This window comes from Pleurodeles waltl, chromosome 7, assembly GCF_031143425.1.
Source record: "Pleurodeles waltl isolate 20211129_DDA chromosome 7, aPleWal1.hap1.20221129, whole genome shotgun sequence".
Taxonomy (NCBI): domain Eukaryota; kingdom Metazoa; phylum Chordata; class Amphibia; order Caudata; family Salamandridae; genus Pleurodeles; species Pleurodeles waltl.
The window spans coordinates 234,448,888-234,475,908 of NC_090446.1; the positions used below are offsets into that span (position 1 = coordinate 234,448,888).

The 27,021-nt window shown below is 50.2% G+C and overlaps 1 protein-coding gene across 1 annotated transcript in view; it reads left to right on the forward strand.

Annotated features, from left to right (window-relative positions):
* Positions 1 to 27,021, forward strand: part of LOC138303991 (uncharacterized) — a 692,211-nt gene that overhangs the window by 544,239 nt on the left and 120,951 nt on the right. The window lies entirely within an intron of this gene.

Consider the following 27,021-nt stretch of genomic DNA (forward strand, 5'->3'; position numbering starts at 1 on the left):
GGCCAGGCCCCTGGAACTGACCACCAGCCACGTACGGATGACCACTGGGGATGGCAGACATGTCTGCGGTGGTGCCACTGGCTCAGGTTGTCGCACGGCCGCTGGCGGGGCTGGTGGCGGTGTCATTAGCGGCGGTGCTTGCTGCGGTCATTGTGGCGGCGGTGCTTGCGGAGGTCATTGTGGTGGCGGTGCTGGTGGCTGGCTCACTGACTGCCGTGCTGGTGGCTGGCTCACTGACCGCGCTGCTGGCGGCGATGTCTGCAATGGTGGTGCTGGTGGCTGGCTCACTGACCACGGTGCTGGCGGTGGTGTCTGCAGTGGTGGTGCAGGTGGCTGGCTCACTGACCGTGGTGCTGGCGGCGGTGTCTGTAATGGCGGTGCTGGTGTCTGGCTCACTGACCGGGGTGCTGCTGAAGGGCTCTGTATCTGGGCTGCTGGCGGCGTCGTCCTTGGCGACGGTGCAAGTGGCGGTGCCGGTGGCGGTTTTGTCCGCCGTGCAGGTTGGTGGCGACGTTGACTTGCCTTTCTGCTTCAGGCCCTTCCCCACCTTGGATGCTGGCGCAGCTGTCTTGCCACTCCCCACACTTATCTTGGCTGAGCCCTTGGTGGCAGGTGTTTTGGCCTTCTCCCTTCTCAGGTGTTTTGGCCTTCTCCCTCCTGGATGTGGGAACTTCTTCTGTTTTGGAGGTGGGGGAATGTCCTTGGCCTCGCTCCTTTGGACACTGGCAGCCCTGTTGCTTGGCGCACTCCCAAAACCGGGTATTGCTGGCACCACTGTGTCTGGTGAGGGTAGTGAGTGCACGTGAGCGGCGTGTGGTGATGGGCATGCTGGTGATGGAGGTAGTGGCTGAAGATGTAGTGCATGCAGGTGTGGGTGGAGACGTGACAGGGAGGGAGGAGGGAGACGTGGAGGAGGGGGACACGGTGGAGGTGGATGTTGGTATGTTTGCATGGGTATGATGCTTGTGTGAGTGCTTGTGGGATGTGTGGTGCTTATGTTTGCCAGAGCCACCCTTGTGTGTTGAGGTGTGTTCATGCTGGTCTGATGGTGTGCTTGGGATAGGCTGAAGTACTGGGATTTCGGTCTGGGTGGTGGAAGTTGGAGGGGGGAGGCTGGACACAGGGACAATGGCTGCCATCAGTGCATAGGCCAGAGCCTGAAATGCTCTCTGTTGGGCTGCCTGGCCAGAATGAATGCCCTCCAGGTATGCACTTGTCTGTTGCAACTGCCTCTCTACACCCTGAATGGCATTCAGAATGGTAGACTGCCCAACAGTGAGGGATCTCAGGAGGTCAATAGCCTCCTCATTCAGGGCAGCAGGGCTGACTGGGGTAGGGCCTGAGGTGCCTGGGGCGAAGGAGATGCCCACCCTCCTGGGTGAACGGCCACGGGACACATGCTGAGGGGCTGCTGGGAGGTCGGTGCTGGTAGGGGGGGGTGGCGCCTGTACCTGTAGATGCGTTGGGCACAAAGGGGCCTGCCACTGCAAGGGAGCTCCCATCAGATGAAGAGTCTGTGTTGCTGGTTTCAGCTCCTGTCCCCACTGTGGAGCTCCCCTCACCCTCCATCCCACTGGTAAATTCAGACTCCGTTGTCTGGCCCTCCAGGGCCATGTGGGATGCAGCTCCCTCCTGCTCCGGTGGCACAGCTCCTCCTCCTGATGATGCTAATGCACACAAGAACAGGGAGACCACAAAAAGGGGGGGGGAGAAGAAAGACATGTTCAGTGCATTCAATACCGCTACCATTGGCAGACACTACAGACACAGCAGTCCTCTGCACTACACCATGCACTTGGAGTTCCCTAATTAATCACAGAGACATGGGGTACATGGCCTATGCCCGATTGCTGCACACATGGAAGTCACAGAAGCCTGACTAGGTGTAGATGGCTCTTACCACTGGTGGGGATGGGATGCCACTTAGCCTGCCTCACAAAGGGTCCTTGCCTACAAAACTCGCCCGAGCCCATGGGAACCCACTGCCCACTTCCCCCATCCAGAAACCTCCAATGCATGCAGAGTCAGCTGAATGTGAGTGTACATACCCCTTTGTGGCTGCTGTGATGACCTCAAGTGCCCATCCAACTCCGGATACGCCACCGCCAGGATCCGGAACATCAGGTGGGCATGGTGCGATGGGCAACCCTCCCACATTGGGAGGCCATCCCCAGCTGGGCCTCTGCCGTCTTCTTGCTCCAGCGGCGAAGGTCCTCCCATCTTTTTCAGCAGTGGGTGCTCTGTCTGTGGTGGACCCCCAGGGTCTGGAAGTCCTTGGCGATGGCACGCCAAATATCCTTCTTCTGGTGGGCGCTGACCTAGAGGAATTGTACAAGGGATACTTTAACACTTTTACCGTCCGGACCATCATACCCATTGCCCACCAGTTCCCACCCTTGCCCTGACGCACATACACTCACCATCCGATCATGCAGGCCTCATCTCCCCCCCGTATCTTCCATCCACACCACCCCAAACAGGCATTGCTCATACAGCATGCTCACAGTGTACTCACCTGTTTGTCTGGAGGACCGTACACTAGCGTGTACTGGGGGAGGACCCCATCCACTAGTTTCTCCATCTCCTCCCGATGTGAAGGCAGGGGCCCTATCCCCAGACACATGTGCCATCGTTGCTTCCAGACTGAGGTCACAGCAGCACTTGCAGTGTAGATCCTCTCCTGTCGAAGATCAGGCACCAAGTGAGTGAACAGAGAGAAAATGGCAGTCACGTCCGCGGTGGTGCGTACCATCACCGCCGGCGCACATCGTCATTGGCTCCTGAGACCCATAGGGCCCAATGTTAACCAATGCAGGATTGCGCCACAGTCTTCGACCGCCTACCACGACGGTGTATAAGGCCAGTGCAGTTGCCTCATATCCCCTTGTCCCACATTACAGGTCAGACAGCCGCCATTTCAGGTGACCACATGGCATTTTTTTTAAATGCGTCACACATATATAGGCCTTGCATATACACAGAGACAGGCACACAGGGTATTGACCAATGTGTGCAATACTATTGTTTTTTTCCTACCTCAGTGTTGGCTGACTCTCTGTTCTCATCCATAGGGCACGTCCGCTGGGGCAGGTGAGGAGATGGCGGGATCCTTCAGTGTACAGACCGCTGGTGGACCTGTCGACAATGGAAGAACGACATGTAATAGTCACCTACCGACTAGATTGTGCCACAATCCAGGAACTGTGTGCCCCGTTGGAGCCAGACCTGATGCCAGCAATCTGCCATCCCACAGGAATCTCCCCTCTAGTGCAGGTCCTGTCAGTACTCCATTTCCTGGCAAGTGGGTCTTTTCAAACTACAGTGGCCATTGCATCAGGGATGTCCCAGCCAATATTCTCAAACGTGTTGTCCAGAGTGTTGTCTGCCCTGCTGAAACACGTGCAGCTACATCGTTTTCCCTCAGGTGGAGGATTTGCCTACAGTGAAAGGTGACTTCTATGCCCTGGGACATATCTCCAACATCATAGGTGCCATTGATGGGACACATGTGGCCTTGGTACCCCCGGCAGGAGTGAACAGATGTACAGAAACCGGAGAAGCTATCATTCAATTAATGTGCAGATGGTGTGTTTGGTCGACCAGTACATCTCCCATGTGAATGCCAAGTTTCCTGGCTCAGTGCATGACGCTTACATTCTGAGGAATAGCAGCATCCTGTATGTGATGGGGCAACTCCAGAGGCACCGTGTGTGGCTACTAGGTGAGGACAAGGACCCTATACTGTGTGAATACTTGTCTGGGTCTCGGGTTGTCCCTAAGGGTTAGTGTGTGTCTAACAGTTGTCCCTCGACATTTGCAGGTGACTCTGGGTATCCCAACCAGTCATGGCTACTGACCCCAGTGAGAAATCCCAGGACAAGGGCTAATGAGGCACATGGGTGAACTAGGAGAGTCATAGAGAGGACATTCGGCCTCCTGAAGGCCAGGTTTGGGTGCCTCCATATGACAGGTGATTCCCTCTACTACTCACCAAAGAAGGTGTGCCAGATCATCGTGGCCTGCTGTATGCTGCACAACTTGGCTTTGCGACAACAGGTGCCTTTTCTGCAGGAGGATGGTCCTGTAGGGGGTCTTGTGACAGCTGTGGAGCGTGTGGACAGTGAAGAAGAGGAGGCAGAAGAGGAGGACACAGACAACAGAAACACCGTGATCCAGCAATACTTCCACTGACACACAGTTATGACGACATCACCGCCTCCTACATCTGATAAAATTGGAAGACCTATCATCTGTCTGTCACTTTCATCCAGTCTATGGGCCCTGACTTGTCACTTTGCCTTTCCATTTCACAGATGTGGGTCCCACTGTGTGACCTCTGGTATGTTACCTCATGGACTAGAGCTGTGTGACATAGGTATGTTGACAAATTGAATGGACATTTGTATTTTCCTCAGTTATTCCAAATACACATTTGTGAAAGCACAGACTTACTCCAGATTGTTTTGTGATTCAAGGGTGTTTATTTAAGTGCAAAATGGTTGAGGTGGTATTAAAGTGGTCAGGGGTGATGGTGGAGGAACGTCCATGGCAGATTCCAGTCTATTTGTCTCACAGGTGCATTGTCCAAAGGGGCATAGGAAGTGGAGCTAGGGCAGTTTAAGGATGGACAGGGGGACAAAGTGGGACAGAAGGATGATAATCAGGGTGGTCTCATTTCTTGGCGGGGTCTTGGCATTGTTCTCTCTCTTTGTCCTGGAACTCAGGGACCGCTTGCGGGGTGGTTCTCCATCTGCAGTGGGTGGGGTGCTGGTGTCGTGGTCCTGTGGCCGTGCCTCCTGTCCACTAGCGACGGCGGAGGTGGTGGGCAGTTCATCGTCCAGGCTAGTGTCAGGGGCCCCTTCTTGTGCCACAGTGTCCCTACAATGATGCCCAGGGTGGTGTTGATGGATTTGAGTTCCCCCCTGAACCCCAAATACTGTTCCTCCTGCAGCCGCTGGGTCTCCTGAAATTTGGCCAGTACTGTTGCCATTGTCTCCTGGGAATGATGGTACGCTCCCATGATGTTGGAGAGGGCCTCGTGGAGAGTGGGCTCCCTGGGCCTGTCCTCCCCCTGTCGCACAGCAGACCTCCCAGTTCCCTGGTTTTCCTGGGCCTCTGTCCCCTGAACTGTGTGCCCACTGCCACTGCCCCCAGGTCCCTGCTGTTCTTGGGTGGTGGGTGTGCCTGGGTTCCCTGTAGTGGTAGACACACTGCTGCTTGACGTGTCCTGGGGACAGAGGGTTGGGCCCGCTGGGTGGGTGCTGTGCTGGTGTTTCCTGAGGGGGGAGGCTCTGTGATGGCCTGTGACTGTGTCAGGGGAACCGACTGTCCCAAGGTCCCCGATGTGCCGGGCTGGTCATCTAGATTCAGTTGGACAGAGCTTCTGTCATCACTGTGGGCCTCTTCTGTTGGGGGAGTGGGCATGTCTGGAACCTCCTGTCCGGTGACGTTGGGTAGGGGTCCTGCAGGTGTGTAAAGGCATGATTATTGCATCTGTGTGTGCCATGGTGTGCAATGGGTGGGTGACCCTGTACCCCAGTGCTCACATTCTTGTGGAGGACCTTGTGTGATATTTGGTTTGGGGATCTGTGTGGGTATGTGTAGTGGACATGCATTTGTGATGGGTGTCTATGCTCTGTTGTTGCATGCAGGGCTTGGTGTTGGGATGTGTGGTTTGTGATAGTGGGACATATGTGAGGAGTTGGAGTGATGGTGGTGAGGGTGAGGGTGGGGGTACGTGATAGCATGCAGGTAGGGTGGGGGTTATGGTAGTTAAAGATTTGACTTACCAGAGTCCATTCCTCCAGGTACTCCTGCAAGGCCCTCAGGATGAAGTATAGCCAAGACCTTTACCTGGTAAAGGTTAGGTGCAAAGTTACTTAGTGTGAGAGCACCCTGGCACTAGCCAAGGTGCCCCCACATTGTTCAGGGCCAATTTCCCTGACTTTGTGAGTGCGGGGACACCATTACACGTGTGCACTACATATAGGTCACTACCTATATGTAGCTTCACAATGGTAACTCCGAATATGGTCATGTAACATGTCTATGATCATGGAATTGCCCCCTCTATGCCATCCTGGCATAGTTGGCACAATCCCATGATCCCAGTGGTCTGTAGCACAGACCCTGGTACTGCCAAACTGCCCTTCCTGGGGTTTCACTGCAGCTGCTGCTGCTGCCAACGCCTCAGACAGGCATCTGCCCTCCTGGGGTCCAGCCTGGCCTGGCCCAGGATGGCAGAACAAAGAACTTCCTCTGAGAGAGGGTGTTACACCCTCTCCCTTTGGAAAATGGTGTGAAGGCAGGGGAGGAGTAGCCTCCCCCAGCCTCTGGAAATGCTTTCTTGGGCACAGATGTGCCCAATTCTGCATAAGCCAGTCTACACCGGTTCAGGGGACCCCTTAGCCCTGCTCTGGCGCGAAACTGGACTAAGGAAAGGGGAGTGACCACTCCCCTGACCTGCACCTCCCCTGAGAGGTGTCCAGAGCTCCTCCAGTGTGCTCCAGACCTCTGCCATCTTGGAAACAGAGGTGCTGCTGGCACACTGGACTGCTCTGAGTGGCCAGTGCCACCAGGTGACGTCAGAGACTCCTTCTGATAGGCTCCTTCAGGTGTTGCTAGCCTATCCTTGCTCCTAGGTAGCCAAACCCTCTTTTCTGGCTATTTAGGATCTCTGTCTCTGGGGAAACTTTAGATAACGAATGCAAGAGCTCAGCCGAGTTCCTCTGCATCTCTCTCTTCACCTTCTACCAAGGAATTGACTGCTGACCGCGCTGGAAGCCTGCAAAACTGCAACATAGTAGCAAAGACGACTACTGCAACTCTGTAACGCTGATCCTGCCGCCTTCTCGACTGTTTTCCTGGTGGTGCATGCTGTGGGGGTAGTCTGTCTCCTCTCTGCACTAGAAGCTCCGAAGAAATCTCCCGTGGGTCGACGGAATCTTCCCCCTGCAACCGCAGGCACCAAAAAGCTGCATTACTGGTCCCTTGGGTCTCCTCTCAGCACGACGAGCGAGGTCCCTCGAATTCAGCAACTCTGTCCAAGTGACCCCCACAGTCCAGTGACTCTTCAGTCCAAGTTTGGTGGAGGTAAGTCCTTGCCTCACCTCGCTAGACTGCATTGCTGGGAACCGCAACTTTTGCAGCTACTCCGGCCCCTGTGCACTTCCGGCAGAAATCCTTTGTGCTCAGCCAAGCCTGGGTCCACGGCACTGTAACCTGCATTGCACGACTTTCTAAGTTGGTCTCCGGCGACGTGGGACTCCTTTGTGTAACTTCGGGTGAGCACTGTTTCACGCATCCTCGTAGTGCCTGTTTCTGGCACTTCTCCGGGTGCTACCTGCTGCTAAGAGAGCTCCTTGTCTTGCTCGACATGCCCTCTACCTCCTGGTCCAATTTGCGACCTTCTGGTCCCTCCTGGGCCACAGCAGCATCCAAAAACGCTAACCCAACAATTTGCAGCTAGCAAGGCTTGTTGACGTTCTTTCGGCAGGAAAACACTTCTGCACGACTCTCCACGGCGAGTGAGATCCGTCCACCAAAGGGGAAGTCTCTAGCCCTTTTCGTTCCTGCAGAAACCTCTGCTTCTTCTGTCCAGTAGAAGCTTCTTTGCACCCACAGCTGGCATTTCCTGGGCATATGCCCATCTCCGACTTGCTTGTGACTTTTGGACTTGGTCCCCTTGTTCCACAGGTACCCTAGATTGAAAATCCATTGTTGTTGCATTGTTGGTTTGTGTCTTTCCTGCATTATTCCTCTAACACGACTTCTTTGTCCTTAGGGGAACTTTAGTGCACTTTGCACTCACTTTTCAGGGTCTTGGGGAGGGTTATTTTTCTAACTCTCACTATTTTCTAATAGTCCCAGCGACCCTCTACCAGGTCACATAGGTTTGGGGTCCATTCGTGGTTCGCATTCCACTTTTGGAGTATATGGTTTGTGTTGCCCCTATCCCTATGTGTCCCCATTGCATCCTATTGTAACTATACATTGTTTGCACTGTTTTCTAAGACTATACTGCATATTTTTGCTATTGTGTTTATATATCTAGTGTATATTTCCTATCCTCTCACTGAGGGTACACTCTAAGATACTTTGGCATATTGTCATAAAAATAAAGTACCTTTATTTTTAGTATAACTGTGTATTGTGTTTTCTTATGATATTGTGCATATGACACTAAGTGGTACTGTAGTAGCTTCACACGTCTCCTAGTTCAGCCTAAGCTGCTCTGCTAAGCTACCATTATCTATCAGCCTAAGCTGCTAGACACCCTATACACTAATAAGGGATAACTGGGCCTGGTGCAAGGTGCAAGTACCCCTTGGTACTCACTACAAGCCAGTCCAGCCTCCTACATTGGTTGTGCAGCGGTGGGATAAGTGCTTTGAGACTACTAACCACTCTTGTCATTGTACTTTTCATAAGAGAAAAATATACAAAACAAGTTCAGTGTATATACACATAGCCAAAAAGTTTTGCATTTCCTCTTTTCACTCTTTTCTAAGTGCTGAAAAGTACTTCTAACTTTCTAAAAAGTTCTAAAAAGTTTTAAAAGTTTTTTTTCTGTCTTTCTAAAAGTTCTGAAAAACTTTTTATCCTTTTTCTAACACTTTAACTCTTTCTAAAAATGTCTGGCACAGGCCAAAATGTTGATCTGTCCAAACTTGCATATGACCACCTTAGCTGGAAAGGAGCAAGGAGTCTCTGTGTAGAAAGAGGTTTGAGTGTAGGGAAGAAACCTTCCTTGGAATTGTTACTTAACATGCTTAGAGAACAAGATAAGGCTAAAAGTGCTCTATCTGTTGAAAAAGTAGCTAATGGTTCCCAATCTGATCCAGGGACTCCCCCAGGTAAAGGTTCAGGAAAGAAACTTCTTAGCCTTCCCATTACAAGACAGTCTAGCATAGTTGGTACTGAGGTGGAGTCACATCATACAGATGATGTGCTCTCACATTACACTGTCAGCCAAGCTGTTAGGGTGCCCTCTGTAAGGGACAGGTCTCCTTCTGTCCATTCTCACCATACTTCTGTTTCAAGGCATGTCCCTCCCACCCACCCTGATGACAGATTGTTAGAAAGGGAGCTCAATAGATTGAGAGTGGAACAAACCAGACTGAAGCTCAAGAAGCAACAGCTGGATTTGGATAGACAGACTTTAGAAGTAGAGAAGGAGAGACAGAAACTGGGTTTAGAAACCCATGGTGGCAGCAGCAGTATTCCCCATAGTCATCCTGCAAAAGAGCATGATTCCAGGAATCTGCATAAGATAATTCCCCCTTATAAGGAGGGGGATGACATTAACAAATGGTTTGCTGCACTTGAGAGGGCCTGTGTTGTACAGGATGTCCCTCAAAGGCAGTGGGCTGCTATCCTATGGCTATCATTTAGTGGAAAAGGTAGGGATAGGCTCCTTACTGTGAAAGAAAGTGATGCCAATAATTTTACAGTTCTTAAGAATGCACTCCTGGATGGTTATGGCTTAACCATTGAACAGTACAGGATAAAGTTCAGAGAGACCAAAAAGGAGTCTTCACAAGACTGGGTTGATTTCATTGACCATTCAGTGAAGGCCTTGGAGGGGTGGTTACATGGCAGTAAAGTTACTGATTATGACAGCCTGTATAACTTGATCCTGAGAGAGCATATTCTTAATAATTGTGTGTCTGATTTGTTGCACCAGTACTTGGTGGACTCTGATCTGACCTCTCCCCAAGAATTTGGAAAGAAGGCAGACAAATGGGTCAGAACAAGGGTGAACAGAAAAGTTCATACAGGGGGTGACAAAGATGGCAACAAAAAGAAGGATGGTAAGTCTTCTGACAAGGGTGGGGACAAATCTAAAAATGAGTCTTCATCAGGCCCACAAAAACACTCTGGTGGGGGTGGTGGGTCCAAATCCTCCTTTAATCAAAACAAAGAAAAGAAACCATGGTGCTATTTATGTAAAGTAAAAGGCCATTGGACAACAGATCCCAGTTGTCCAAAGAAAAGCACCAAGCCTCCTACCACTACAACCCCTACTGCTACCCCTAGTGTCCCTACTAATAGCAGTGGTGGTGGGAGCAAACCTACTAATAGCCAATCCAAGGGAGTAGCTGGGCTCACTATTGGTAACTTAGTTGGGGTTGGCCTTGTTAGGGAGGCCACAGAGGCTGTGTTAGTCTCTGAGGGGGCTATTGATTTAGCCACCTTAGTTGCTTGTCCCCTTAATATGGATAAGTGCAAGCAGCTACCCCTAATAAATGGTGTTGAGGTTCAGGCCTACAGGGACACTGGAGCCAGTGTGACTATGGTCATAGAGAAACTGGTCCACCCTGAACAACACCTACTTGGTCACCAGTACCAAGTAACCGATGCTCACAACAACACACTTAGCCACCCCATGGCTGTTGTTAATCTCAACTGGGGGGGGGTTACTGGTCCAAAGAAAGTTGTGGTAGCCACAGATTTACCTGTAGACTGTCTACTAGGAAATGATTTGGAGATATCAGCTTGGTCAGATGTGGAGTTGGAAGCCCATGCAGCAATGCTGGGCATCCCAGGGCATATTTTTGCTTTGACAAGGGCTCAGGCCAAAAAGCAAAAAGGACAGGGAAGCTTGGATCCTGGAACAATGGACCAAGTGCTCCCTAAAGCTAGGGCTAGTAGAAGCAAACCACTTCCTACTATCCCTCCCTCTACAGTGGATTCTACTTCTGAGGAAGAAGAATTCCCTCCCTGTGCAGAACCTACACCAGAGGAGCTTGAAGCCGACACTGCTGAGCTTTTGGGTGAAGGGGGGCCTGCCAGGGAGGAGCTGAGTGTGGCACAGCAAACCTGTCCCACATTAGAGGGTCTGAGACAGCAAGCTGGCAAACAGGCTAATGGGGATGTTTGTGACTCTCACAGAGTTTACTGGGAGGACAATCTCTTGTACACTGAGGCAAGGGATCCTAAACCTGGAGCTGCCAGGAGATTAGTGATCCCTCAGGAGTACAGAAAGTTTCTCCTAACTCTTGCTCACGACATTCCCCTAGCTGGACACCTGGGACAAATGAAAACTTGGGACAGACTTGTTCCCTTGTTTCATTGGCCTAGGATGTCTGAGGACACAAAGGAATTTTGTAAGTCCTGTGAAACCTGTCAAGCCAGTGGCAAGACAGGTGGCACCCCAAAGGCACCCCTTATCCCACTGCCTGTGGTTGGGGTTCCCTTTGAAAGGGTAGGGGTTGACATAGTTGGCCCCCTTGACCCTCCTACTGCTTCAGGGACTAGATTTATCTTGGTGGTAGTGGACCATGCCACAAGATATCCTGAAGCTATTCCTTTAAGGACCACTACAGCACCTGCAGTGGCAAAGGCCCTCCTGGGAATATTTTCCAGGGTGGGCTTCCCAAAGGAAGTAGTATCAGACAGGGGAAGCAATTTCATGTCTGCATACTTAAAGGCCATGTGGAAGGAGTGTGGTGTAACTTACAAGTTCACTACACCCTATCATCCACAAACAAATGGACTGGTGGAGAGATTTAACAAAACTCTCAAAGGCATGATTATGGGTCTCCCTGAAAAACTCCGCAGGAGATGGGATATCCTGTTACCATGCCTCCTTTTTGCCTACAGGGAGGTACCCCAGAAAGGAGTGGGCTTCAGCCCCTTTGAACTTCTTTTTGGACACCCTGTTAGGGGTCCACTCACACTTGTAAAGGAGGGTTGGGAATAACCTTTAAAAGCTCCTAAGCAGGATATTGTGGACTATGTACTTGGCCTCAGATCAAGGATGGCTGAGTATATGAAAAAGGCCAGTAAAAACCTTCAGGCCAGCCAAGAGCTCCAGAAGCAATGGCATGATCAGAAGGCTGTTTTGGTTCAGTACCAACCAGGACAGAAAGTGTGGGTCTTGGAGCCTGTGGCCCCAAGAGCACTCCAAGATAAATAGAGTGGTCCCCACACAATTGTTTAAAAAAAGGGAGAAGTCACCTATTTAGTTGACTTAGGCACTGCCAGGAGTCCCCTTAGGGTGCTCCATGTCAATCGCCTGAAACCCTACTATGACAGGGCTGATCTCACCCTGCTCATGGCAACTGATGAGGGACAGGAAGAAGACAGTGATCCTCTACCTGATCTCTTCTCTTCCACAGAACAAGATGCTCTTGTGGAAGGTGTAGTTTTGGCTGATTGTCTTACTGCTGAGCAGAAAGACCATTGCATAAATCTCCTAGATCAATTCTCTGAACTCTTCTCTACTGTGCCAGGTACCACTTCTTGGTGTGAGCACACTATAGATACTGGAGACAGTTTACCTGTCAAAAGTAAGATCTATAGGCAGCCTGACCATGTCAGGGACTGCATAAAGCAAGAGGTGCAGAAAATGTTAGAACTAGGAGTGGTTGAGCACTCTGAAAGTCCATGGGCTTCTCCTGTGGTACTTGTACCAAAACCACATTCCAAAGATGGAAAGAAGGAAATGCGGTTTTGTGTAGACTATAGAGGTCTCAACCTGGTAACCAAAACTGATGCTCACCCTATACCCAGGGCAGATGAGCTGATAGATACACTGGCATCTGCCAAGTATCTAAGCACTTTTGATTTGACTGCAGGGTATTGGCAGATCAAATGATCAGAAGAAGCTAAACCTAAAACAGCATTTTCAACCATTGGAGGACATTACCAGTTCACTGTTATGCCTTTTGGATTGAAAAATGCACCTGCCACTTTTCAAAGGTTGGTGAACACAGTCCTGCAAGGGCTGGAAGCTTTCAGTGCAGCATATTTGGACGATATAGCTGTCTTTACCTCCAGCTGGGATGATCACCTGGTCCACCTATGGAAAGTTTTGGAGGCCCTGCAAAAGGCAGGCCTCACTATCAAGGCTTCAAAGTGCCAGATAGGGCAGGGGAAGGTGGTTTATCTGGGACACCTTGTTGGTGGGGAACTGATTGCACCACTACAGGGGAAAATCCAAACAATTATTGATTGGGTTCCCCCTACCACTCAGACTCAGGTGAGAGCCTTCCTAGGCCTCACTGGGTATTACAGGAGGTTCATTAAGAACTATGGCTCCATTGCAGCCCCTCTTAATGACCTCACATCCAAGAAAATGCCTAAAAAGGTATTATGGACAGCAAACTGTCAGAAAGCTTTTGAGGAGCTGAAGCAGGCCATGTGCTCTGCACCTGTCCTGAAAAGCCCTTGTTACTCTAAAAAATTCTATGTCCAAACTGATGCATCTGAATTAGGAGTAGGGGCAGTCCTATCACAACTTAATTCTGAGGGCCAGGATCAACCTGTTGCTTTTATTAGTAGGAGGTTGACCCCTAGAGAAAAGCGTTGGTCTGCCATAGAGAGGGAGGCCTTTGCTGTGGTCTGGGCTCTGAAGAAGTTGAGGCCATACCTGTTTGGCACTCACTTCATTGTTCAGACAGACCACAAACCTCTACTTTGGCTAAAACAAATGAAAGGTGAAAATCCTAAATTGTTGAGGTGGTCCATATCCCTACAGGGAATGGACTATACAGTGGAACATAGACCTGGGAGTAGCCACTCCAATGCAGATGGACTCTCCAGATATTTCCACTTAGACAATGAAGACTCATCAGGTCATGGCTAGTCTTATTGTCCTTCGTTTGGGGGGGGTTTGTGTAGGAAAGTACCATTGTGCCTGGCATGTTACCCCCATTTTTCACTGTATTTATGTTGTTTTAGTTGTATGTGTCACTGGGACCCTGTTCACCAGGGCCCCAGTGCTCATAAGTGTGCCTGAATGTGTTACCTGTGTAGTGACTAACTGTCTCACTGAGGCTCTGCTAATCAGAACCTCAGTGGTTATGCTCTCTCATTTCTTTCAAATTGTCACTGACAGGCTAGTGACCAATTTTACCAATTTACATTGGCTTACTGGAACACCCTTATAATTCCCTAGTATATGGTACTGAGGTACCCAGGGTATTGGGGTTCCATAAGATCCCTATGGGCTGCAGCATTTCTTTTGCCACCCATAGGGAGCTCTGACAATTCTTACACAGGCCTGCCACTGCAGCTTGAGTGAAATAACGTCCACGTTATTTCACAGCCATTTTACACTGCACTTAAGTAACTTATAAGTCACCTATATGTCTAACCTTTACCTGGTAAAGGTTAGGTGCAAAGTTACTTAGTGTGAGAGCACCCTGGCACTAGCCAAGGTGCCCCCACATTGTTCAGGGCCAATTTCCCTGACTTTGCGAGTGCGGGGACACCATTACACGCGTGCACTACATATAGGTCACTACCTATATGTAGCTTCACAATGGTAACTCCGAATATGGCCATGTAACATGTCTATGATCATGGAATTGCCCCCTCTATGCCATCCTGGCATAGTTGGCACAATCCCATGATCCCAGTGGTCTGTAGCACAGACCCTGGTACTGCCAAACTGCCCTTCCTGGGGTTTCACTGCAGCTGCTGCTGCTGCCAACGCCTCAGACAGGCATCTGCCCTCCTGGGGTCCAGCCTGGCCTGGCCCAGGATGGCAGAACAAAGAACTTCCTCTGAGAGAGGGTGTTACACCCTCTCCCTTTGGAAAATGGTGTGAAGGCAGGGGAGGAGTAGCCTCCCCCAGCCTCTGGAAATGCTTTCTTGGGCACAGATGTGCCCAATTCTGCATAAGCCAGTCTACACCGGTTCAGGGGACCCGTTAGTCCTGCTCTGGCGCGAAACTGGACAAAGGAAAGGGGAGTGACCACTCCCCTGACCTGCACCTCCCCTGGGAGGTGTCCAGAGCTCCTCCAGTGTGCTCCAGACCTCTGCCATCTTGGAAACAGAGGTGCTGCTGGCACACTGGACTGCTCTGAGTGGCCAGTGCCACCAGGTGACGTCAGAGACCCCTTCTGATAGGCTCCTTCAGGTGTTGCTAGCCTATCCTCTCTCCTAGGTAGCCAAACCCTCTTTTCTGGCTATTTAGGGTCTCTGTCTCTAGGGAAACTTTAGATAACGAATGCAAGAGCTCAGCCGAGTTCCTCTGCATCTCTCTCTTCACCTTCTACCAAGGAATCGACTGCTGACCGCGCTGGAAGCCTGCAAAACTGCAACATAGTAGCAAAGACGACTACTGCAACTCTGTAACGCTGATCCTGCCGCCTTCTCGACTGTTTTCCTGGTGGTGCATGCTGTGGGGGTAGCCTGCCTTCTCTCTGCACTAGAAGCTCCGAAGAAATCTCCCGTGGGTCGACGGAATCTTCCCCCTGCAACCACAGGCACCAAAAAGCTGCATTACCCGTCCCTTGGGTCTCCTCTCAGCACGACGAGCGAGGTCCCTCAAATCCAGCAACTCTGTCCAAGTGACCCCCACAGTCCAGTGACTCTTCAGTCCAAGTTTGGTGGAGGTAAGTCCTTGCCTCACCTCGCTAGACTGCATTGCTGGGAACCGCGACTTTTGCAGCTACTCCGGCCCCTGTGCACTTCCGGCAGGAATCCTTTGTGCACAGCCAAGCCTGGGTCCACGGCACTCTAACCTGCATTGCACGACTTTCTAAGTTGGTCTCCGGCGACGTGGGACTCCTTTGTGTAACTTCGGGTGAGCACCGTTTCACGCATCCTCGCAGTGCCTGTTTCTGGCACTTCTCTGGGTGCTACCTGCTGCTAAGAGGGCTCCTTGTCTTGCTCGACATCCCCTCTACCTCCTGGTCCAATTTGCGACCTCCTGGCCCCTCCTGGGCCACAGCAGCATCCAAAAACGCTAACCGCACGATTTGCAGCTAGCAAGGCTTGTTGGTTTTCTTTTGGCGAGAAAACACTTCTGCACGACTCTCCACAGCGAGGGGGATCCTTCCACCAAAGGGGAAGTCTCTAGCCCTTTTCGTTCCTGCACAAACCTCTGCTTCTTCTGTCCAGTAGAAGCTTCTTTGCACCCACAGCTGGCATTTCCTGGGCATATGCCCATCTCCGACTTGCTTGTGACTTTTGGACTTGGTCCCCTTGTTCCACAGGTACCCTAGATTGGAAATCCATCATTGTTGCATTGTTGGTTTGTGTCTTTCCTGCATTATTCCTCTAACACGACTTCTTTGTCCTTAGGGGAACTTTAGTGCACTTTGCACTCACTTTTCAGGGTCTTGGGGAGGGTTATTTTTCTAACTCTCACTATTTTCTAATAGCCCCAGCGACCCTCTACCAGGTCACATAGGTTTGGGGTCCATTCGTGGTTCGCATTCCACTTTTGGAGTATATGGTTTGTGTTGCCCCTATCCCTATGTGTCCCCATTGCATCCTATTGTAACTATACATTGTTTGCACTGTTTTCTAAGACTATACTGCATATTTTTGCTATTGTGTATATATATCTTGTGTATATTTCCTATCCTCTCACTGAGGGTACACTCTAAGATACTTTGGCATATTGTCATAAAAATAAAGTACCTTTATTTTTAGTATAACTGTGTATTGTGTTTTCTTATGATATTGTGCATATGACACTAAGTGGTACTGTAGTAGGTTCACACGTCTCCTAGTTCAGCCTAAGCTGCTCTGCTAAGCTACCATTATCTCTCAGCCTAAGCTGCTAGACACCCTATACACTAATAAGGGATAACTGGGCCTGGTGCAAGGTGCAAGTACCCCTTGGTACTCACTACAAGCCAGTCCAGCCTCCTACAGTGAGTCACATCACCATGAGTTCATTTGCATCACATTCATGGCTGATGGCATGCCTAGCAGTATCATAACAGTTAATGGGGTAAGGTTTACTTCAAAGGAAATGAAGGCATTGCTAGCTACGTTGTTCACATAACATCATAAAAAAAACCTTGAATTGTCCAAGGGCTGGTTGGTGCAATGTGTAAAAGAAGGATCAAAGAGTGCCTTTGGCTTGCTCGTGTACCAAGCAAACCTGCAGGTAAAGCCCTACAAATAATGCTGTGGTCGTACCATACTACTTCAAATTTTGTCACTGGTGTTTCTCCTTACTTCTTCCTTAAAGGTAGTCTTCCAGGTGCCAAGCTTTCGCCATGTTGGTTGAATGGAGGTGAACTGAAATTTGTGCAAACAGGAAGGGAATGTGAACAGATTTACCTTCATCAAAATAAATACAAAAATAGACAAGACTGACACATGGAACAAAGAGAGTTAAATGGAATGTAGGATTTTGGGTAGTAGTTACATTCTCAGACTCAAGTAAAGCAGGGAGCAGCAGATATACTATATCCTTAAAGGTTGTCAGAGGAAAGAAAAATATCCCAACATTGGACAATGGAAGGACATGGAGCAGGGACAGACTATCAAAGTGTGATACTTTATATATGTGGCAGCCACTTGTGTCCTAGATGAGACTCCTCAGGGAGTTGAACTGAGAGGAATATGCCGTAATCTAAGGAACATAAGACTGCTAGTACTACACAAGGACTATGGCGGTCGTTATGAACACGGGGGAAACACCGTCGACCGCTTTGGTGGCGGTGAACAGAATCCCACCGTTGCCGGTGAATGGAAACTCGCCATATAATGAACGAAAATCCCAACCCCGCCAAAAATCACCAGACCACCACTCTACGCCATGACCCTGTTGGTGGGAATCCCAGACCTCCCCACCCTGCCACCGCGAAGCACACCCAAGATGGACTCATCAATACTACCAACAAGGCTGCCACCATGTTGGTCTTGAGGACACCCCCCCCTTACGACTTGCCATCACTGTAAATAGCACTGTTCACTCACTTCAACCAATAAAACACATATTACACCTGTAACACTGACCCCTGCGTTAAATTGTGAACAAAGTGAAGTATGGATGCAACTGGCAGAGAACTACTTTATTGTCAAATCTATGCATGAAGGGAGTCCTGTGTGCCTAAATGGTGGCAATGAGGAAATGCATATAATTTCAATCTGTACCATGCATAAGTGGGCCATGTTTTGCCTATCATTACCAACCCCCCCTATATGACTGAGCACACTGACAGTATTTGTCACAAACCCCAATGTCAGGCCCAAGTCCCACACATTTACTGGAAGTAGAGTTGTGTCAGTTGGTTCCTGGAATTGACATCTTCCCCTTCCTCATCATCACCATCACTCTCCTCACCTCTCCTTGGTAGCTGATCAGGACCTACAGCACCCTCCACCTCCAAGAGGGGGATAGAGTGTCTCACTGCCACGTTGTGCAGCATGCAGCAGGCCACCACTATTCTACACACCATAGGCCATAGGCCTGGCCCATAGGCCAGTGAACTCCCAGAGATACGGAGACAACAAAATCTAGCCTTCAGGAGACCTATAGTTCACTCTATCACCCTCTTAGTACGTCCACGGGCCTCATTGTAATTCCTCTCTGCATCCGTCCCGCCATTCCTTACTGGTGTCAGGAACAAACGCAAGTTTGGATAGCCAGAATCACCTAGGAAATGGTGCAATACAGAGTCGCCATTGTCATGCCCCTTAGTCAGACAGGCTGGTTCTCTGCAATGTGCCAGTTAGTGACAGGCACACTTACGTATGATCTACCCTCTGTCCTCTTGGAGTTGTTCCATCTTCTGTGGCACACTACTGTTCCTCAACACAAAGGAATCATGGACTGAACCTGGGAACATGGCATTCACATGTGAGATGGACTGGTCTGCAATACATACCAATTGGATGTTCATGGAGTGAAAGTTCTTTCTATTTCTGTACACCTGTTTACGCACTCTTGGGGGGATGATCGGTATGTGGGTGCCATTGATGGCACCTATAACATGTGGTATGTTGGCAAAGGCATAGAATTCAGACTGCAGGGAGGTCAGTACTTTGGGGAAACCTCACAAAGGACTGCAGATGTGGTACAAATGCATTCAGAAATCTTGTCTGTACCATGCTGAACATTGGCTGTGAAAATCCAGAACCATGCCCACTGTCACTTGAAATTAGCCCATGGCCAGGAAATGGAGTGCGGAGAGCACCTGAACTTCAGTAGGGATGGCATGCTGATTACGATTTACCGGAGTTAGTGCAGGCTCCAGTAAAGCACAAAGTTCCTGAATTGTTGCACGTGTGAGTCTGTGAGTTATTATGATGTGACGCTCCACCATGGTCCTCATATCCACAAGTGGTCGGTACACCGATAGTGCCCTTCCTCGCTACAAGGGTCGGTACCTACAAGGGGTTACAAAAAGGTGTGATGAAGACACATATATAGGCACACTTGTCATGATTTGTGCACTGCATTGTTCATTGTAGTGTCTCTTCAATAACTGCTACCTGCCGGAGGTGATGGTGCACACTGCTGTGTAAAGTATGCGCGTTCATCGTTGTTTAATCACTTGACTCCCTGATCTCGTGCGGACAGGTACTCCACTGTGTGTACTGCTGTGGCCTGCCTCTGGCTATGGATGTGCCTCGTGTTGCAGGGGAAAGGGCCCCGGCCTTCACCCAGGAGGAACTGGAGAAGCTAGTGGACGGGGTCCTGCCCCTGCACGCAAAACTATACAGCCAGAGGTACAGGTGAGTCTGGGTTTGGGGGGCACTGTGTGTGTGTAATGGATGGTATTGTAAGGACATATGTGTGCACCTCTGAGCCTGCATGGGCCATGGTGCACGGCATGTTGCGTGCGTATGTCCTGTGTGTCTGACAGTACTGTCCGTCCCATAGTGGATGGTTAGTCAACTGTTCCTATCGTGCAAGTGCCTGACCTCTGTGTTCCATTTCTGTGTCGCCCTTTTAGGTTAGCGCCCACCAGAAGAGGGTACATTGCCATGCCATCGCCAAGAAGGTGCGGACATTGGGGGTCTACAACCGGCAGAGCACCCACTGTAGAAAGAGGTGGGAGGACCTGCGGTGCTGGGTGCGTAAGATCAGTGAAACCCAGCTGGGGAAGTCCTCACAATGTGGAAGGGGTGCCCATCGGGCACTGACCCCCCCTCATGGGACGGATCCTGGCGGTGGTGTACCCAGACCTGGATGGGCGCTTGAAGGCTGCACAGCAGTCACAAGGGGATGAGTACTCATTTCACATAGTTCAGTCTGGAAGGATGTCTGGGTGTGCATTAGGGTTCATGCTGCTTAGAGGCAGGGACTTTGACTGGTGTTCATCTACTTTATGGTCCCCACGGGTGTAGGGGTGTCTTTGTCAGGTCTCCAATACGTCGCCTACTTAGGTATTCCAGGGAATGGGTGTAGAGCAATACTCTGGTCAGTAGTCAGGGGCATGGCCATGTGCATAGTGTACGGTGCTGCCTGTTGGGTGTGTCTTCTGGGTGGGTGTATGTCTGGCCATTATGTACCTCCATTCAGCTATTTACAGGTGTCTCTCCTGTTTTGTCTCCCCATCCCTGTTGTCTTGTGTTGGTTTGATACAGCACCAACATCTGGCGAGGGAGCTGAGGCACAGGCAAGTCGGGAGGCAGCGTCCCACGGATCCTCAGAGGGAGAGACAACCGACGCCCAGGGGACCAGTGGGTGGGAGGGCGAGGAGAGTTCCACAGGGGAGGCAACTACCACAGGAGGTAGTGACTCCGAGACCTCCTCCGATGGGGTCTCCCTGGCGGCGGCAGACCCTAGTGCCCACACCACTACTGTGACATCCCCCGCCACCCCCATTCCATCACCGCCCTCCCTTCTGCTCCCCACCGAGATGCCCGTGCCCGCCCACCCAGAAAGGTGGGGGTCTCCCTCGCCCCAGGCACCTCCTCCCCTGCCCCACTCAGCCCTGCAGCCCTCAGAGAGGAGGCTATTGACCTCCTGAGAACCATCTCTGTAGGGTAGACAACCATCGTCAATGCCATCCAGGGGCCAGCACAGAGTTGCAGCAGACAAATGCCTATCTGGGTGGCATTCACGGTGCCATGTCTGCCCTACAGAGATCTTTTCAGGCTCTGGCCTCATCTCAGACGGCAAACAGTTTCCCTGGCCATTCTGTCCCCTCTCAAACCTCCTCTACCCCTTCCAGCACCCCACTCCCTTCACCCGTCCAAGGCACACATTCAGACACGCAGTCAAGCACATCAACACACAAGAAACACACTTCTAAACACAAACACCACACCTCCCACCACAAGCATTCACACAGCCAACAGAGACATGCACACACAACAACATCCACTTCCCCCAGTGTGCCCACCTCTTCCGCCTCCCTGTCTGTCCCCTCTACATCCCCACCCTCATGACCTGCATCTTCAGTCACTGTTGCTGCTGCTCTTCCTGCACTCACCACAATAGCCAACATACATACATGCACCCCATACACCACACATGCACTCACCACAACTACTGTAGTTGACACATGCAGCACACTCACCAGACTTGCAGACACCCACACAACATACATCCACACTAGCTGTCTGTCTTCTCCCACTGTGTCTGCCCCTCCTCCCAAAACACACAAACGCACCAAGACACCCACCCATCAGACATCCACCACACCACAGCATACTGTCCAGTCACATGCACCCACTACACGCACCCCTACACCATATACATCCACACCCTCTGCCTCCACTCCCACGCCCTCATCCAGGACCACCCCAATTGCTCCGGAGAAACTTTTCCTCTCTCGTGCTGACCTCTTCCAACCCACTGTCCCACCCTGTCTTGTCCCCAAACGTGCTCACCTCCTTGCCCTTTCCACTCCTTCCACATCACAGCCCACCCCTGTCCGTCCTTCACATTACCGTGCCCCTTCCCCAGATAAACAAAAATGCCCGGACTGAGCCCCCACCCCCTTCAAAGGACAAACCCACTCCCCTTCACCTTCCAAACGAAAGTCCAAGGTCCACCCCTGTCGCAAATCCCCACCCCACCACCCTCTGCCTCCATTCCGTGAGGTGTCTGGATGCCCATATGTTGCCCCATTAGGTGGAGTACCATGCACTTGTGGGAGTCTGGTTGGGTCAGTTGTGGCCCTTCGCATTTGTAGCCATACGGACTGGCCATTGGCCCTGTTTGGACTGTTTGGCTCTGTGAGCTTCATATTAAAGTTTCTGTGTCGTCTGTGTTTCGGTGGCACGCCGTTGAACCCTGGTCTTTTGTTTCATTGTAAATAGGTGTGGGGCATTTGTATGTACTATGGTCAAGTTGGATTAGCCTTGTGTCGGGTAAGTACCTCTTGCTATGGAGTGTATGACGTGTGCTACTATGAAGGGTTGGAGGGGGCATAGCAGGGTGGGTGGGTATGTGTCTGTGCCCTTTCTTCCCTTGTTCAGTAGGTTGCGGTACTTACCGTCGTCGTATTTGTCGGTAGTCACAGTCGTGGAGGTATATGGCTAGGAGCAGGGCTGGCATGATCTGCAGCTCTCTATCCATGTCTGCTTCAGTGCATTCTCTGGGCCTCCGGTGAGTGTTTAATAGAATTTGGTTAATTTCCGCCTGGCTTTGTGTGGCGGTGGTTCCCACCCCGGAACTGGCGGCGGACTGGTGGTTCATTATGTGATAGCCAGGTTGGGCCTTTCTGTTGGCCTGTGGGCGGACTCTGCCGTCGGTGGCACTCCTCTGCTGGTGGTGGGTGGTTTGCGGATGCCTGTCTTTCGTTTGGTTCATTATTTGGCGGTCCGGCCCGCTCCTCTGTTGGCGGTTTCTGCTGCCGCCGGCAGCGGCACGGAATGGACCGCCATGTTCACAATGACCACCTATGTGTTGTCTGAAATTTCTGGGAAGGAGATGTGTTGTGATCCTAATCAATATGTTTTCATTTAATTACATTTAAATATAACTTATCCTCATTCCCCATTCCAATTTCTCTCACACTCTATTATGTGTTGGTACATTCCATGAGAATTTTGACTGTTGGACTCAGAGGAAAGCGAAAATTCTAAAGTGGCTTGGAGTGACATGTATGAAGGAACTCTTGATCGTTAAATCCAGTTAATTTTCAATCTTTGAAATGGTTTTAATGGGGTAGAAGACTGAAATGATGATATAACATGTTTTTGTAACCTCATGTTAACAGGAGACTTGAATGCCTCTTAGTAGCATATACCACGGCATGCACAGTCTTCCCTCTAATTACATTGAGGAATGCTCTAAGAAATAGAGAACATTCAGTTATAATCTAGCTAACAAATAATCATAAACAGAAATTAGAAGTAAAAGCACACAAAGTCCCATAATTTCTTCCTTGTGAGGCATGGGTAACTGTTGCAAAACTCTGAAAACCATGCAATGTACCCACTGTATTGTGGTGACAATTGCAATGTGTGTTGAGTATCTTGTGAAGAAAACCTAAGCAACATTTGCTGTCATATACAAAATGTTCATATGTTACAGGAGTGATATGTTTTCAGAGTACCCATGAAAAACGTCTAAGCCGGTCAGAGTCATCCACTAAAAAATGCCACATAACATTCCCATCTGACCTCCTTGAACTTCCTCAACATAAATTACTCATCTCCAAATAAGAAATAATTCAATTATTTGGAATTTGAACAGATGAGCAGATGTTTCATCCAAAATGTATTGCCAGAGTTACAGATGCTCTTGGGATTCCCCATCTTGTAAAATATTGGACACACTCATAACGACTTTGCTTTGACCTGCTGTTTATCTGAACCCTACCTGATCTAATTCAACCTCACATTTTTTAATAAATGTCCTTGTAAAACTACAGTTATCTTTGTTAAACAAGTGCTCTGCTAAACACCTAAACTCTCTGATGGCGTTGGATAACACATCTCAATTAGAAACTGTTGGACTTTTTGCCTTACGCAGGGTCATCCCCAGTCTTTTTGCCTCCTTCCTCCTGGTTTTTCTGACCTCTCGCTGTTGGCTCTAGGACTCTGAGCACTTTATCACTGCTGACCAGTGCTAAAGTGCAGGTGCTCTCCCATCTAAAGTTAGTATGATTGGCCTACACCTAATTGGCATATTTAATTTACCTATAAGTCCCTTGTACAGTGGTATCTCTATATCCAGGGCCTGTAAATTAAATACTACTAGTGGGCCTGCTGCGCTGCTTGCGCCACCCACTGAAGTAGAATTTCAAACCTGTCTCAGGCCTGCTAGTGCAGGGCCTGTGTGTGCAGTTTTCTGCCACAGGGACCTGGCATCTAAACTTACTTGCCAGGCCAAGAACTCCCCTTTTACTACATGTAAGTCACCCCTAAGGTACTCCCTAGCTAGCCCTATGGGCAGGGTGCCATGTATGTAGAAAGGCAGGACATGTGCCATATTGCATGGCCTGTCCTGGTAGTGACAAACAGCCTAACTTGGTGTCTCACTGCTGTGAGTGCTGCCTTCTCATAGGATTGCATTATAAATGCCCTGCCTTATGTGTAAAGGGTATTGTCTGATTTATGAGGGGTAGTGTAGGCGTGTTTGGTATGGTTGTGATGGTGATAATACTGCTTACTGGTGTGGGTGTATTTTTTCTTACTATCACAGAAATGCCACTTCTAGAAAGTGCGCATTTATCTGTGGTTATGACTCTGGTGTTTTGCAGCTTGACTCCAATCCACGTCTTGGCAGAGTGAAAGTTGGGGCTTTGTGCATACTTTTCAGACAGCCTGTACACAGGGAGGGTGGAGGTGTCACAGAGGTGCATCTGCATACTGAATAGTCTTCCTGGGCTGAGAGAAGGGAGAGGCGGGGCACACCTGCATTTGTAAAGACTGTGCCCTGGCCTCACACAATAGGGTCATTAACCCCCCCACTGATGTTTGGAGCCTGTGCTGAAAGGATAGAGGGGGCACTCCCAGAACCAGTTGTAACTGTCTGGAACCTCCTCTCCCTACCATTGTAAAACACTGAAAGAACTGACTATAAGTACAGGGGAATTTTCCCCACAATTTGGAGACTCTTGGAATCATCTTGGAACTGGACACCAAAGGCTGAAAGGACTCACCAGGAACCGCCATGGACTGCTGCTGCTGTGCTGACCTGTGACCTGCCTGGTCACTGTGAAGGACTTGCCACTTGCTGCCTTTCCCTTGTGCTGGCCTGTAGCTGGGCCCTCCACCTGAGGACCTTGTCTTAAGATTCTGCTCCCCAGGGGCAGGGTGCTGTGGCCCCTGCCCCATTTCTTCACGAGGGGTGCTTCTCCGTGGTTCCGGCTGCCATAGCGCTGATTGCAGCGCGCTTATGGAGCCTTGGGAGATCGTAGGCTCCTTGCTGCATTGTGCCCCTTTAAAGCAGCCGCCCGGGAACCTGGAAGAACACTCGTGCACCGCATCGGGTGCAGGCGAGTGTCTGCTCGGTCCCCAGGAGGGGTCTGATCTTCTTGTGGCTTCACGGCAGGACCAGGGGAAGGTGCGGGGAGTGCCCCCTGGCCTCTGCGTTAGGAGCAGGACGCTCCTTTTCTGCTGTTAGGTAAAACAGGCATTATTGTGCCCCCCCCCTTGGTGGAAGGGCCAGTGGAGGCCCAGGGGGCCCCCAGAGATCGCGGGTCCCAGGAGGGGCCTGTCATTAAACCAGAGGGGGTGCGTGGTGCCCCCCTCCTTCCCTAAGTTGTTTTTGCTGGCTTTGGCCCCCCTTGTGAGGGCCGGTTGAGACCCTGGGGGGCCCCCAGTAATCATGGTCCCCAGAGGGGCCAGTCTATAAAAGAGAGGAGGTGCATGTCGCCCTCCTCTGACCCCAGAGTATAAGGGAGGCCCCCGTTTCGCGCATAGGAGCACCGGGGGCCCCATTGTTCGCCTTCTAGGCACTGGAGGTGCCTTCATCCAACCAGGTACTGTTTAAAGGACCAATATAGTTGCAATCCAAAGTTCTTTCTACAGACTTTTGTTTGATTCATATATTACCTACCTGCATTTGAGGTTTTTACATATGTGTATGGAAATGTTCCTTTTATGGACATGTTTGCTAATATGTTTTTCTAACTTGCCATATGTTTTCTAATGTTCCTACTATGGGCATTTTATGATATTCTTATGACAAGTGCTGTGATGTAATAACGTGTTTTCCTGACTACTGCTTATGTTGCAGAATACTGAGTAACCTGTGTATTATGTGTGACTACTGCTAGGTTGCAGAGTAACTAATGTGTAACGTTCTGACAACTGCTAAGGTAGCATGATAGTACTGATATGTGATGTTTGGTCTGATAATTGCCTTGTGTACAATACAGTAAATTTTCATATAATCTGGTGTTGTATTTCCTTTGTGGTGGGGATATTGCATCACATGTGTTGTGTGTGTTGTGCAAACACTTTACACATTGCCTCCAGGTTAAGCCTGACTGCTCGTGCCAAGCTACCAAGGGGGTGAGCAGGGGTTATCTTGGACGTGTAACTCCCTTGCCCTGACTAGAGTGGGTAAGTTCTGCCTGGCTGAGGTGCATACCCTAGCCAATCAGAAACCCCATTTCTAACATTGGTTGTCAGCGGTGAGGATAGGACTTGCGCTTGCACAATACCATTGTGACTCATTATTTCATTACAAGGATTGCGTTCAGACCATCACATGTTTGGCTTCTCTTAACTTTCTCTCTTTGGTCATTTTTCCTGTTTTCAGTTCTCACACTTGGGTATTGTGGGTGTCACATTTGAGTTATTTGTACCTTTTCAAGATGGGGCTTACCTTTGATTTAGAGGACCTGCCGTTTTACACGCAGGAGGAATTAGAGGGGTTCTGTAGAGAGAGAGGGCTGCCTGTAGAAGGGGACCTCAGGAGATCTCTGAATTTCTTTGAAAGGTTTGTGACATATACCCAGGGAGGGAGTGTGCTTAGGGGGTACCCAGAGGATCCTGAGTGTAGCGAGGGGTCCCAATGGGAGGGCTCCCAGACCTCATCCCTAGAGAGTGGTAGAGAGACTGATCAGGAGGGTGAGAATGACCGGTTGGGGACGCCAGTTGACAGGGAAGGCCCCAGTGATAGGGAGTCCCTTGCTGGGTCCAGTGTAAGAAGCAGGGCTACCTCTCATTCCTTGACGCCTGATGAGCTAAGAGATAGGCGGGAAGAGAGGAACCTGAAGTTGCAGTTAGCGTGCCTAGCTGTGGAGGAGAGAAGGGCTGAGGTAGAGAAGGCCTTAGTACAGGAGAGGATGGCAGAGTTGGAGAGGGCCTTTGCCAGAGAAAGACTCGCTCTAGAGCGCAGTCTGAAGGTTCTGGACTCACCAGCGCTGCAGGTGGAGTCCAGTGGTGGCAGCAATGTACAGTGCTGTA